The sequence below is a fragment of the Dasypus novemcinctus genome, chromosome 4 (assembly GCF_030445035.2).
Source record: "Dasypus novemcinctus isolate mDasNov1 chromosome 4, mDasNov1.1.hap2, whole genome shotgun sequence".
Classification (NCBI taxonomy): Eukaryota; Metazoa; Chordata; class Mammalia; order Cingulata; family Dasypodidae; genus Dasypus; species Dasypus novemcinctus.
Window position 1 is genome coordinate 71047029 of NC_080676.1, and position 12755 is coordinate 71059783.

Sequence of the window (12755 nt, forward strand, 5' to 3'; positions counted from 1 at the left end):
CCCCCTGTAAGAGTGCACTGCAGAAGGCAACATTCACAGCCTTAGAGCCACCTGGGAGATTCCCAAATTGACATTCCACTGTGGAAACAGATTCAGGACAAGTCATCATCGGCTTCCAATTAAACCAGCCATAAGGCACATCATCTGACCATGGATGGAATTACAACTCAGAGTGAGTAATTAAAACTTTATTACAAACAACAAAAGAAAAAGTCCCAGAAGGTAAAAAAAGAAAAAAAAATTTTTAAACTTTAAAACCCTCCTTTCTTCTCCCCCCCTACCTTCTCCTATCCCCAGAAACAATTCATGGAAAACAACATGCAACAAAATAGATCAGGAAATTATGAAAAGAAAAGACATGCTTAGGTAAGCACCGAGCCTACCATCCTGGGAAACAAAACAGGCCCTCTCAGAGGGGCAGGTTAGCCATGCACACGCGGTCTCTCCCTTTCTGTTGTGAAATAGCTTCAGCATTTCCCAGAGAAAAATATTTACAACACATCAGAGGGCTTTCACCTCAGTAAATCAGCCCAAGCTTTCCACTAAGTGGGAGAGAGTTGGGGGAGAAGGGGAAATTATGACAATGCCAAGCTATGTGACTCAGTCACAAGGCTGTGGGCCTCGGAAACAGCTGCTTGGAATGAGAGCTCGCTTTCTCATTGTCATCTTTGAAATATTGTGGCAATCTGCCACCTGCTCCATCATCACACTGGTGCTCTTTAATTGCTTCTCAGCAGCACCTCTGGGCTGCAGGGACAAAAGGGCACCTGAAAAGGGGTGGAGACTTCCTCTAAAGGTCAAAGGCTCCTGCCCCTGGAGGACCTGTTTTGAGGCCCAGGGTCAGGCACAGTCCTGCTGTGCTCCACGGTGCACCAGACTGCCTGGCCAGCGCCCGCGGCACTCTCGGGCTGCTCTCTGGTGCTGATGGAGGGCTCACCACTGCCTGCTTGGACATGGCTGTGTTCCTGAGGAGATCTGTGGCTGGTATTGGGCTGTTCGTTCTCACATTCCACAGGAAGCTTGGGTCGTTTCCCAGCTGGGCTCTTCTCCCCCTGCATGGCCTTTGAAGATGGGGCCCAGCGACGGGACGTGGCCAGCTACGGGAATAGCTGCTACGAAGGAACAGTAAGAAGGCAGACGTGCCAAGGCCTCCTCAGACCTGGTCAGACAAACGCTCCATCTCGAGAAGGGGCAAGAGGTGGTCTGTATGCCGGGCCCATGCGGATTTATGTCCACTGGCTCAGCTGGTGAACCTCCACTGAGGTCCTGTGAGGTGAGTGTTAGTTCCTTTCATTTACAGACGAAAAGCCTGAGGTTCAGAGAGTTTGGGCAAGACTTGTATAAGCCAACCAGCAAGGAGGTGCCAGAGTTGAGAGCAGAGCCGCCTCACTCATTGGTTTCTTTGATCCATCCCATAAAAGCTTCTGAGAAAAACCTTCAGACATCTCTAATATGCCTTTTTAAATCCTGCTATTTTTTTCAAAGAAAACACAATGAATATCTCCATGTCAAGGGCGAAAGCATCAGACAGTTCCAGGGCATATTGGTGCAATAACTGGGATGTCTCTGGACAGAAAAGAGGTTCTCCACTTCCCTCCACCACCCCCCTCGAGATCCTCACCCCCAAGGAGCTTAAAGACTACTGGGTTTTCTTATCACTGAGCAGAAACCGATGGAGAAATGCCTGGGGAAAAAGGATTTAGCACCACATAAGCAAACTAAAAGGAAGTTTTTCATGACAACAGCCAACATATATAAATACATCATTCTCACTTAGTCATCAAAACTCTCTCTGAGATTAGTATTATTTCTATTTGATGGATGAGGAAATCAAAGGATTAAATACAGTCAAGAACACATGGCTGGTAGGTACAGAGCTGGAAATCACACTCATATGTGCTGGGCTCTAAAAAGCCCCAAGCCCTTGCCCCTCACCCCAAGCTACACTGCGTTCCAGTTCGGGAGTATCTGGGATGGTCGGGAAACAGCAAGGACCCAGGTCTGCCGGCTCTGCTCAGCCAGCAAGTGCCCCACTCTCACCGGTGTGGATCTATGTTTTCCACATTAGCAGCTTGCCCCCTACCTCCAAGGCAGGAAGGGAAGGAAAAGGAAATGGAGTTCACAAGAGTGATTTATGTAACCTGTAAGGAGCTCTGGTAAAAGGTTTGGGGGCCGGCAGGTTGAAATTAATGACCACGGTCAGTTTTATTTATTAGCTATAAAATAATTCTTTTTTCTAGCCCTACCTGTGCCACCTCCCAAAATTAAACATGGAAAGCATCATTAGTTATGGCTCAGCCATGATGCTCGTTTTTAATTAACTCCTGTTTTATGGATAAAACAAAACAAATTATTATGAAAGGACGTGGTTTTTGCTTCAGCAACAGTGTAACCTGAGTTCCTTCCTCACCCTTAGCACCTTCCATGACAAGGTATAAATTATATCCTTTAGGACAGGACAGAATTTATTTTGAACTTGACTGAAAAACTTTGGGGACCATATAAAATAATCCAACGCATACTGCACCTGGTCTCAATTTGCCTCTTGCTTCCGGTACAAATACAAAATCATAGCTCATGCACTTCTTTATGAGGTTTAATACACACAGGAAATAGACTTGAGATCTGAAATATCCCAATTCTTGCATTCTTCCATTTCTATGGTATAGATGTATGTCCCTGGTTCCTGTTGGCCTCCCCATAGCTTATTTTTCTCACAGCTATAGACTTTATTTATTTATTATTTATTGTCTCCAAACACTTAAGCAGAGTTTTCTGTTTCTTCTGGACAGTACTACATTTTGACTTTTAAGCTGATGGCTAGTCTTTGCTCTCCACCAACAGGCTTTTTCCCTAGACCTCTGGGGAATGGAATCTTCAGAAAACTATCCTCTGTGGGCAAAATTAACAGGTGCTTTTGAAAATAATGGTATACCTATCACTGGTCTGTTCAAACTGACATAGTTCAACATTCAGAATTGCCCATTTTGAGGTTCTTTATTGGAATTACGGGAACTCTTGTTTCTAATCATATGTGCCCTCTCTCTTCACATCTTTTAACTGCTCTATCTTTCCTGGAAATTGAACCCACACCTATCCTTATAGATTCAGGGTAAAATTATGAAAACTAAGAAGGTTTTCTCCTACTGCCGGCAGCTCCCCATCCCCACACTCTGCCCTGGCAAGCGTTCCTCCTGCCCAGCCAGCCCATCAGGGCCTGACCACTGCAGCCCTGTGCCTTCAGTTTACTCCAAGGATTGCAACAGTAACAGGCCTAACTCCTTGTATTTTACAGCACTTCACAATGTTCAAAGTCATTCTAAGTCACAAAACTCATTCCCATGCTCATTTAATCCTTCCATCAACTATAGAGGGCAGGAGCATCTGTGTGGATTAGATTTGACTGCACACAACCAAAGACCTAACTGCTTTACATGTAAGACTACATCTAGGCTGTTCAGGGATGGTCTGGCTGCTCCATGAAGTTATCAAGGGTCCAAGCTCCTTCTCCCTTTCTGCTCTGCTATCCTAGCACTGGTTTCTATCCTCAAGTTTACCTCATGGTTCAAGATGACTACTGGGGCTCCAGCCAACTTGGCTGCATTCCAGGCAAAAGAAAGGATGAAGGGAAGAGCACAATCATCTTATATACACACACACATACACATACGATGAGTCAGACCCTTTAAGCAACTTTCACATTTGTTCTTATATCTCACTTGCCAGAATTTAGCCACATGCCCAAACCTAGCTGCAAGGGAGGCTGTGAATTTCATTCTTTCACTGGATATAATGCTACAACAAATAAATGGGGATAAGTTTTAAATGAAAAAGCTAGAGAATGAACATAGGGCAACAACTAGCAGTCTCTTCCACAGCAGGCGGTATTAATCCCATCCTCTGTACAGATAAATAAATAGAGACTCAAAGACATTAGGTTTTGCTACGGCCAATGGGAACTATATCCATTTCATCTGACCAATGCCCTTATCTTTATTCACAGCATCCCCTTGCTACAGTGGAGTTGCTGGTGTCTCCCTACCTTGCTGACCTCTGCTCAGCCCTCACCTATTCCAAGTCAGTCGGGACCTGAGCTACCTCCTTAAAGAACTTCCTGTCCTTCATCACCTGCCTCCACCTCACTTCCTGTCTGAGCCCCTATCTCGTGCCCCACTTGTATTTCCTGGAATCTAGACATGGTCACTAGTAAGGAAGACCAAGCCAGAGATGGCCACATTCCAGAGAGCTGGCAGGCCCAGAGGGAAGGAACACAATCCCTAAACTCCCATTCAAAATTTGCCAATTGCCCCAAAAACAGAAACAGTTTTTGGTTCAAAATTGCATTTAGTTGTCAACTCTCCTCAATCAGAAGTTCCTCAATCAAGTAAATGTCGTTCATGACCTTGGGCATTTTGAGAAGTACAGGCCAATTATTTAGTAAAATGTCCTTCAGTTTAGATTTACCTAATGTTTCCTATAATTAGATAGAGGTTCGAGATTTTTGTCAGGAACACCACAGAAGCAATGCTGTGCTCTTCTCACTGCATCATGTTAGGAGGCCCTTCATTCCAATTTGTCCCACTACTGGTGATATTAACTTTGATCACTGTTATATTACTTTTATTTTCTTTATATAGCAAGAAGTGATTATGAAGGAATATTTTGGGACTATTCTTCAACAAAGTTTTACCTGATCATTTTAGCATCCACTGATGATTCCTGTCTGAATAAATTACTATGACATTCGCCAATTGTTGACTTTCTAATTCCTTCATTCTTTCTATATAAAAATTAGGAGGCATTCTACTGTAAAGAACTGCAACCAGTCATCCCCCACTTGTTTATTTAAACATTTATAACATTTATTTATTTAAATCAGAATGGATCATGGAGTCCTATTTTATTCAATGGGTTATAATCCTTAATGAACACTACTTATTTTAATGCTCACTTTAGGCCACAGGAGTTCCTTCAAGGTGGTTGCTATGTCCTTTTAACAAGTACTGGTGACTTTTTTTTTTTTTTAAGCCTCATCTTTCTTTGCCTGCTTCAGCCCTGGAACTCAAAGTTTCTCCAAGAAGCCCTGTTTACTTTTAGTGGAGAATGGTATTTAGAAACTAAGATATGGACAGTAGGTGCTGACTGTTACTGAGATATCATTGTTTCTAGGCCCTGTCAGCAGGCAAGAGTTAAACACACACACCTGTACATATTTCCATATCTATCTGTCTAAAACTGTAGATTTACACCTATTCCTCCTATTTCGATCCAAGACCATAGGGTTAATTCTAGCCTTTAGCCTTTCCACATTTGTAACCTCTTTTTTTGACATTTGAAATTTGGCTCTTCTTATCCCCAATAATATAATTACTGTAACCAATCTCCCAACCCTGCCGACTGCCTGTCATTCCCAGCCCCACACGCCCTTCCTGCTGCCTCAAGGAAAGAGAGGGAAAGGAAAAGGAAGAAAAGGAAACTAATAAATACTTGAGAAGAAAAGAAGAGGAAAAAAAGAGGGTGGAAAAGAGGAAGAGTGAAGCAATGAATTTTGATGTTCTAAGTTCTCCTGGATAATTATATCACGGGTTAAAGTACAGTTTCTGCTAAATTTTTGTAATGTTGAAATCAACTCATTGAACCCCATTACTATCTTCTAAGACTCTTATGGGTTCAGAGACCCTGATGGGGACCACAGCTTCTGAGTACACTCCAGGGAGGGCCCAAATGACCCCAGCACATATCTCCTCTCTTCATAGTGCCTCACTTTATTTCCCAAGCTGGAAAATGAACAAAATTAAACACAGTTTCTTCTCACAAAATATAACTCACAAAACTCACAAAAATGACCTGCCAGCATTTTCATTAGCATGGTCTGCTCCAGGAATGACGAAGCTGTGAGCATCTGGCTTTCCAGGGTTTACTGGCCTCATGGGGGGCCATGGTCCCCCAGCTTCACGCTGCTGGTGATTTTCCAAAGGGTTGATGCAACCCCCACATGTTCAAATGAGAGGCTCAGAGCACAACAGCAACTCGGGTATTCCCTCTTCATCTAGCTGTCCTACAGTAGGGAACCCCAGAGCCTTCTAGTCACACTTTACCACCTGACAGGAGCTAAGTCTCTGTCTGATAAATTATGCTCCATTTTGGTTAGCTATGCAATACTTGGAAAAGAGAATTTCATTAGCAAGAAGGGGAAAACTTCCCTGTCAGAGGCACTTCTAGAAGCCAACAACAGACAACATTTTTTCCCCCTACATTTTTTTTCTTGAACAGGTAATCCAATTATCTCTACCTTATTTAATGAAAGGTGAACTTTGAGATTTTACAAGTGTGAGTAAACAGGGCAGATCTACCACCACGTCCAACCTCAGGCAAGGGATCAGTCTTTCCAGGCTGGAAAGATCAGGGTCTTGGAAAAGATGGTCTCCGAGACCACTTCCAGACTACCACCCTCTCCCTCACCCTTTATGTACCACAGAGGTACATACGGGACACAGAAGACAGGCCCTGCTGCACTGATCCCACCCATTCCAAGCCAAGAGAGTCATGAAGTCCCAACTGTGCCAAACACTATGTCAAGTATGGAGGAGACTCAAAGGAATATTACATTTTTTCCTAGCCTCAAAAAAATGCAAGTACAATAAGATTTTCATTATATAGTCACTGCTGCTACTACTGCTGCTGCTTTTCCCTCTTTTCTTTATCATCATTACTCATGAGTATTAAATATCACCATATGGAAACTACATGTATTTAATAACCGCTATGTGTTAGACACTGGACTACTTTCCAGCCTCCCAATTTCTACTTTACAAATGGAGAAAAATGAATATTCATGGAAGCCAAGTGTAGTGGGTTGAAAAGTGTTCCCCAAAACTGCATGTCCATCCGGAATCTCAGAATATGACTTTATTTGGAAATAGGATCCTTGCAGATATAATTAGTTAAGGATCTGGAGAAGAAATCGTCCTGGATTTAAGGAGAGCCCTTGTGACAATTTGAGATTATTTTTATGAATCCCCAAAACAGAAAGACTATGTTTATAAACTAATCTATTCCTCTGGGTATGGTACCCTTTGATTATATTAAATTCAAGGAGGGGCCTCTGATTAAGTTTACTTGACAAAATCAATTGAGAGCTTCTGATTAGGTCACATCAGTCAAGCGTGACTCGGTGGGGGGGGGAGGCCCCACCCCCTTGGTGGGCTGAAATAAATGGACACTCAGTCAAGAAGATGCTGGAAGAGAGAGAGTTGTCATGTTTGATCCTGGGGCCCGAGGAAGAGATGAGCCATTTGCCTGTCAGCTTAAGATGGCCTTGGGAAGAGAACCAAGACTGATATAGAAAGCCTGGAAAGAAACAAGCCCTATGTCAGGAGGAGGGAGAGGAAGCCCTGAGAGACAAGTCCTATGCCAGCCTGCAGCGAGAGAGAGGAAGCCCAGAGGGGAAGGCTGAACCCTCGCTGAGATCAGCCACCATTTTGCTTCAACACATGGCAGTTTGACTTTAGTGAGAAAGCAATCTTGAGTGAACTCTTTAGTGCCTTGTAACTGTAAGCTTTTGCCCCAAATAAATACCCTTTATAAACGGATTTCTGGTACTTTGCCCCAGCACCCCTTTGGCAGACAATACAGCCCTAAAGCCAGTGACTGGTATCGTAAGTAAAGAGGACATCAAGTCACACAGAAAGACTCAGGGAAGAAGGCCAGGTGAAGATGGAGGCAGAGATTGGAGTAAGGCTGCCACAAGCAAGGGAATGCCTGGAGCCACCAAAACCTGGGGAAGAGGCAAGGAAGGATTCTCCCCTAGAGTCATGGCCATGCTGACACCTTGGTTTTGGACTCCTGGACTCCAGAACTGTGAGGGAAAAAATTTCTGTTTTAAGTCCCAAGTTTGTCATCACTTGTTATGGCATTCCAAAGAAACTAATACACCAACGTGACATTTTGAACTTGGTGAATCCCAGAAAAGATTGTTTTTTAACTAATCCATTCTTATGGGGAAAGGGGACTTGATTGCATTAGATTCAGTTAAGGGACCTGGATTAGATCATTTGATTAGATTGATTTTGATTGGACTACATCAGTGAGGCATGACAAAGGTTGGGTCCCTGTCCTCTTTCTGGAACCTTATATAAACAGAGACACAAAGAGGAGACATAGAAAAGGAAGCTTTTGCCATTTTGACCTGACCATATGATAGAGAGGACCTCAGGTTCACTTACAGCTGCAGAAGACAGAAAGGCCCCTAGAGGATCAAGAAGAGGCCCAGGGAGAAATGCCTGAACCCCCACAGCTGAGCTCCTGGAGAAAGAAGACAGAGACCAACAAACCCGCCATCTTGCCTCACCACGCAGCAGGACTTCAGGATCTCCTAGCAGCCAATGCTTGGTGAGAAAGCATCTCTGATGATGCCTTGATTTGGACATTTTTGCAGCCTTGGAACTATAAACTTTTACCCCAAATAAATCCCCTTTATAAAAGCCAACCCATTTCTGGTATTTTTGCATTGGCAGCCTGTGGCAACCTAACACAACCAATAACTTGACAATGATCACACAGCTAGTGAGAGATGGAGTAGGAATTCAAATCAGGTCTGTCTGGCTTTAGAAGCTGAGGTCTCTTGCCTTAACATGCTCCCTTTCGATGGGGTTTATTTTTAAATGAACCCTGTGCCAGTTATCTGTTGCTGTGCAACAAACCATCCCAAAACTTAGTGCCTTAAGACACCAATATATTTTTCTTTTTGGAGGTACTGGAGATTGAACCCAGGATCTTGTACCTGGGAAGCAGGAACTCAACCACTGAGTTATACCTGCTCCCCCATCAATGTATTATTATTCCTCACAGTTCTGCAAGTCAACTAGGCTTAGCTGGGCAGCTCTCATGAGAGGTCTCTCATAGATACAGTAAAATGGTGGAGGGGGCTGGGGTTGTCTAAAGGCTCAGCCAGGCTGGACATCCAAGATGGCTCAGACCAACTGCAGCAGTTGATGCTGGCTGTCGGCCAAGAGCTCTGCTGGGGATGTCACCCAGAGCACCTTCCTGTGGGCTGCCCCAGGGGTCTGGGCTTCCTAGAGCATGGCAGCCAGGTTCCAAGAGGTAGTATACCCACAGTGAGTGTTTCAGGACACCCAGGCTAAAACAAAACAGCAAGGCATCACTTCTACTCTATTCTATTTGTCAAAAGGGCCAGCCAAAATTTAAGGAGATGGGACTGCAAGTGTGAATACTAGGAGGACTGGTTCATTAGGGGACCAATTTTGGAGACTAGCTACCATATATACTCACTCCATAGTGCAATGACATCATTTGAAATTTCTTCTTTATACTTCTCCAAGTTTTCTACAATGTGTTTGCATTCTTTTATAATCTCAAAAATATTTAAAAATACATTGCATATAATGTAAAATATATTATATTGTAGGACTTAATATTTATGGTGATCAGTACATCAAATACATATATATGCATACGTGTATATACGTACATATGTATGTATCTATGTATCTATATATTTATAAATATGTAGAAGAAAACATGCTAAAATCTTACTGTGATTAAAGTTTTTTTAAAATACTTTTTCAGCTTTTCAAAATTGACATGTATTTGTTTTAAATTTAAAACATTTTTAAAGGAATTAATTACCTCAGAGAAAATACCCATTTTGAAGCAATGTGTATCAGATGTAAAGCATTTTGCCATGACCTGATGTTTCTTTAGGATTACTCTAAAGGTACCCAGAGGCACCCATTTTTATAAATCTTTTTTTCTAGGCCAAGTCCATCTGGAAACATCTGCCTCCCTCTCGGTTCACCACAAGGTGGTTTACTGGGCATTTTTCAAAGAAAAAGCAAACATTAAACTGGGAGATACTCTCATCTGGCTTCGTTTTCCTATCATTTAATTATATTTGTGCTACATTTTCCCCATCTCCTCTTGCCAAGTGCATCTTGGATGTCCAAAGCAAATGACAAGCACTTTGGGTATTTGAGCAGATTAGAAAATCCTCGAGTCTATACCAGTTAAGTCTTTTTTCTAGAAGCCAATTTGCATTTCCAGAAGCTCCGGACCTAAAAGAATCTCCAACAAAGGAAGAGCTGCCTTGGAGATACAGAGGATATGAGAACACAACCAGAAGGGAGGTAACAGGCAAAGCAATGCCCTTCCAGTCAGGTTTAAGTGACTGCAAATCTCACAATGGACAATGAGGGTTGAAGGTGATATCAAAGCTACCACCACCTAAAAATGAAGAAAGCAGGGAGTGCTGCATCCCTGAGTCACATCCACCACAGGACACAGGGTGGGTCTCAACTGGAAACGCAACCATATTCATCTGGAATTGAGTCTAAGAGCAGGGTACCAGGGCAGGGAGATGCCAAACGTGGCACTGGGTTCTGCCAGCAGCCCAGCCTTCCCCAAAGAGAGCTGATGCTGAGCAGAAAGCCCAGGACAGGCAGATTTGGTGAGTTACTCAAGTGCTATTTTTACGTGGCCACTTTCCAACCATAAACCCACACTTTAAATTTCATTATTTTGGGTAGATTAAGAAATCCAACTTTGCCTTCTTGTGGTTTAATTTCCTGTGTGCCTGTATAAAGGAAAAACTTCAGCATTCCTTTGAAAACATTTTAACCTTTTCTTGGGAGGACAGTATCCAGATTATTTTTTTTTTTTTTTTGTGGCATAAAGCTTGGTCCATTTAATAGGCATCCAAAAAATAGTTTTAACAATGAACAAAGGATTCACAATGGCATGCTTCTGACCCGACTCTAGTGAAAACTTAAATGTTGAACCAAAAGTTAGGAGGGAGGGACAAGGATAGATCCATAAATCCATAACCCTGCTCTTGACCTTCTCCCTCCTGAGGCTCCCTGGCATCTGTATTTCTACTTTTGATTCAACTCCTTTGCAGCAGGGTTTTAGGATGATCCTCCTTGGATGTTTAACATTCAACACTCATGAAACAGCACAGAAACACCCTGGTTTGCCTCACAGCTTTCGGAGGTTTCCCGTGCAAAGAGGATGACCTTCCACCTTGTCAAGGTTTCAGATAGGCACCTCGTTCTCACAGGAGACTAGCCGACTTATCTACCTTCTTGTCTGATCTTGAGGGCACACAGATTCACTTTCACACAGCATACACTATCTGCAGTTCTGGACCTAGACAGAGGCAATGGCCTAAAACCATTTGCAGCTCATTTCTTGTCAGGAAGAGGCACTGATGGAAGACTGTCAAGCATTTCTCTAGTCTACATAGCCTTGGTTTATCCACGGCTTAAGCCATCTAAAGCTGTATAATTTTAATATAGCAGTATTCTCCAAGGTGGCTGGATTACTGGTGAATTTTTTTCTTCTTTTTAAATTCTTGTATTTTCCAAATTTTCTACCGTGAGACTGTGTTCTGATTTGTCCAGTGCGCAGAAAACATAGAGCACGGTTACCATAAAGAAGATGATTTTCAGGTCTATATTCAATGGCTCTGGTGTAATAGATAATAGCTATATCAAATCTTTCCTTGGAGAACTCCTCATTTCCCTTCATTTTCATTAGTTCTCCTTGCTCTATACAGTCGGCACAATTTTGAGTTTTAAATTCCTCAAGCAAATTGCAGTTTTCTGTTACAACTTTAGTTATATGGTATTTGTATTCAGTAAAGAAAATACTTAACATAGGCCAACAATTGTCAATTGTTCCTAATTTGGGCAGAATTGCTAAGTCACCTGTGTACTTTACCCAATTCAAAGCCTCTTCCATTGCCAAGATTTTGTTTTCTATTTTATAACCAATTCTTAATAAACCTCCAATAAAGAATGAATCATTCACAACTTTCTTTGCCAAATCCACAATATCTTCCATCAGCTCAAGATATTGTAATCTCTTCAAACTCATTTCAAAAGCATGAGAATTGCCAGTGTCCACACAGGGATGCAATCGTGATACCACAGAACTCTGCTGACGTTGAAACAGGAGTGGCCAGAAAACATACACTTTAATGGCATCACAGTAGTCATGCAGAACAGAAACTGGTTTACTACACCACAGACTGCAGATGTCAAATTCTACGTTCTTCTCAATTTGAGTATAATCTTTACACTGCTTACCCACCCCATCACAGTAAAGCTGAGTTACGCGAACATAATCATTGGTTATAAATCCAGGAGCACCGACACTATCGTGCACGTAATCTTCTAACAGAGCATAATCCCCTATAGTGAAATCTCCCTCATCAAGTTCAGCCATGGTGTACAATCCCGGGCCCGAGGCCCAAGAGCCCCGGACGCGGCAGCCGCCGCCGCCCGCCGCGGACGCTCCACGTCAACCCCCAGATTATTGATACTTCAACTCTAAACCTGTTTTTCTGATTATTAAGCAGGGGGGCCACGACCTGCTCTTCTTTCCTCTGCCATGGCAGGTGGATTTACAGAGGTTGCATTTATGGTCTGGTAACTCAGGGGCCAAGTCAGGATAGATTTGCTTTATGACCCCCTGCTATCCATTATCAAGAGAGGAAGCTGCCTCTGTACAATTCATTTAACAGACATTGGTGACTTTATTCGAGTCATTAGTGATAAACATCCAGGTGCAGTTTGATAACTGCCAATGATAGAAGACCTGAATAATAATTAAAATTTTTTTATTTCAATTATAAAGGCAGGCATGACTGCACACTCATAAAAACACCAACACATGGGAAACGGACTTGGCCCAGTGGTTAGGGCGTCCATCTACCACATGGGAGGTCCGCGGTTCAA

At 42.8% G+C, this 12755-nt stretch overlaps 1 protein-coding gene and 1 long non-coding RNA gene across 2 annotated transcripts in view; one reads left to right on the forward strand and one right to left on the reverse strand.

Annotated features, from left to right (window-relative positions):
* The window catches only part of XXYLT1 (xyloside xylosyltransferase 1), a 218877-nt gene that overhangs the window by 91090 nt on the left and 115032 nt on the right, over positions 1 to 12755 (reverse strand). The gene's annotated exons all lie outside the window — the stretch shown is intronic.
* LOC111765926 (uncharacterized) lies at positions 657 to 4746 on the forward strand. The gene is made up of 2 exons (XR_002798129.3): positions 657 to 1273; positions 4004 to 4746. It is a non-coding gene; the product is annotated as an uncharacterized lncRNA (long non-coding RNA).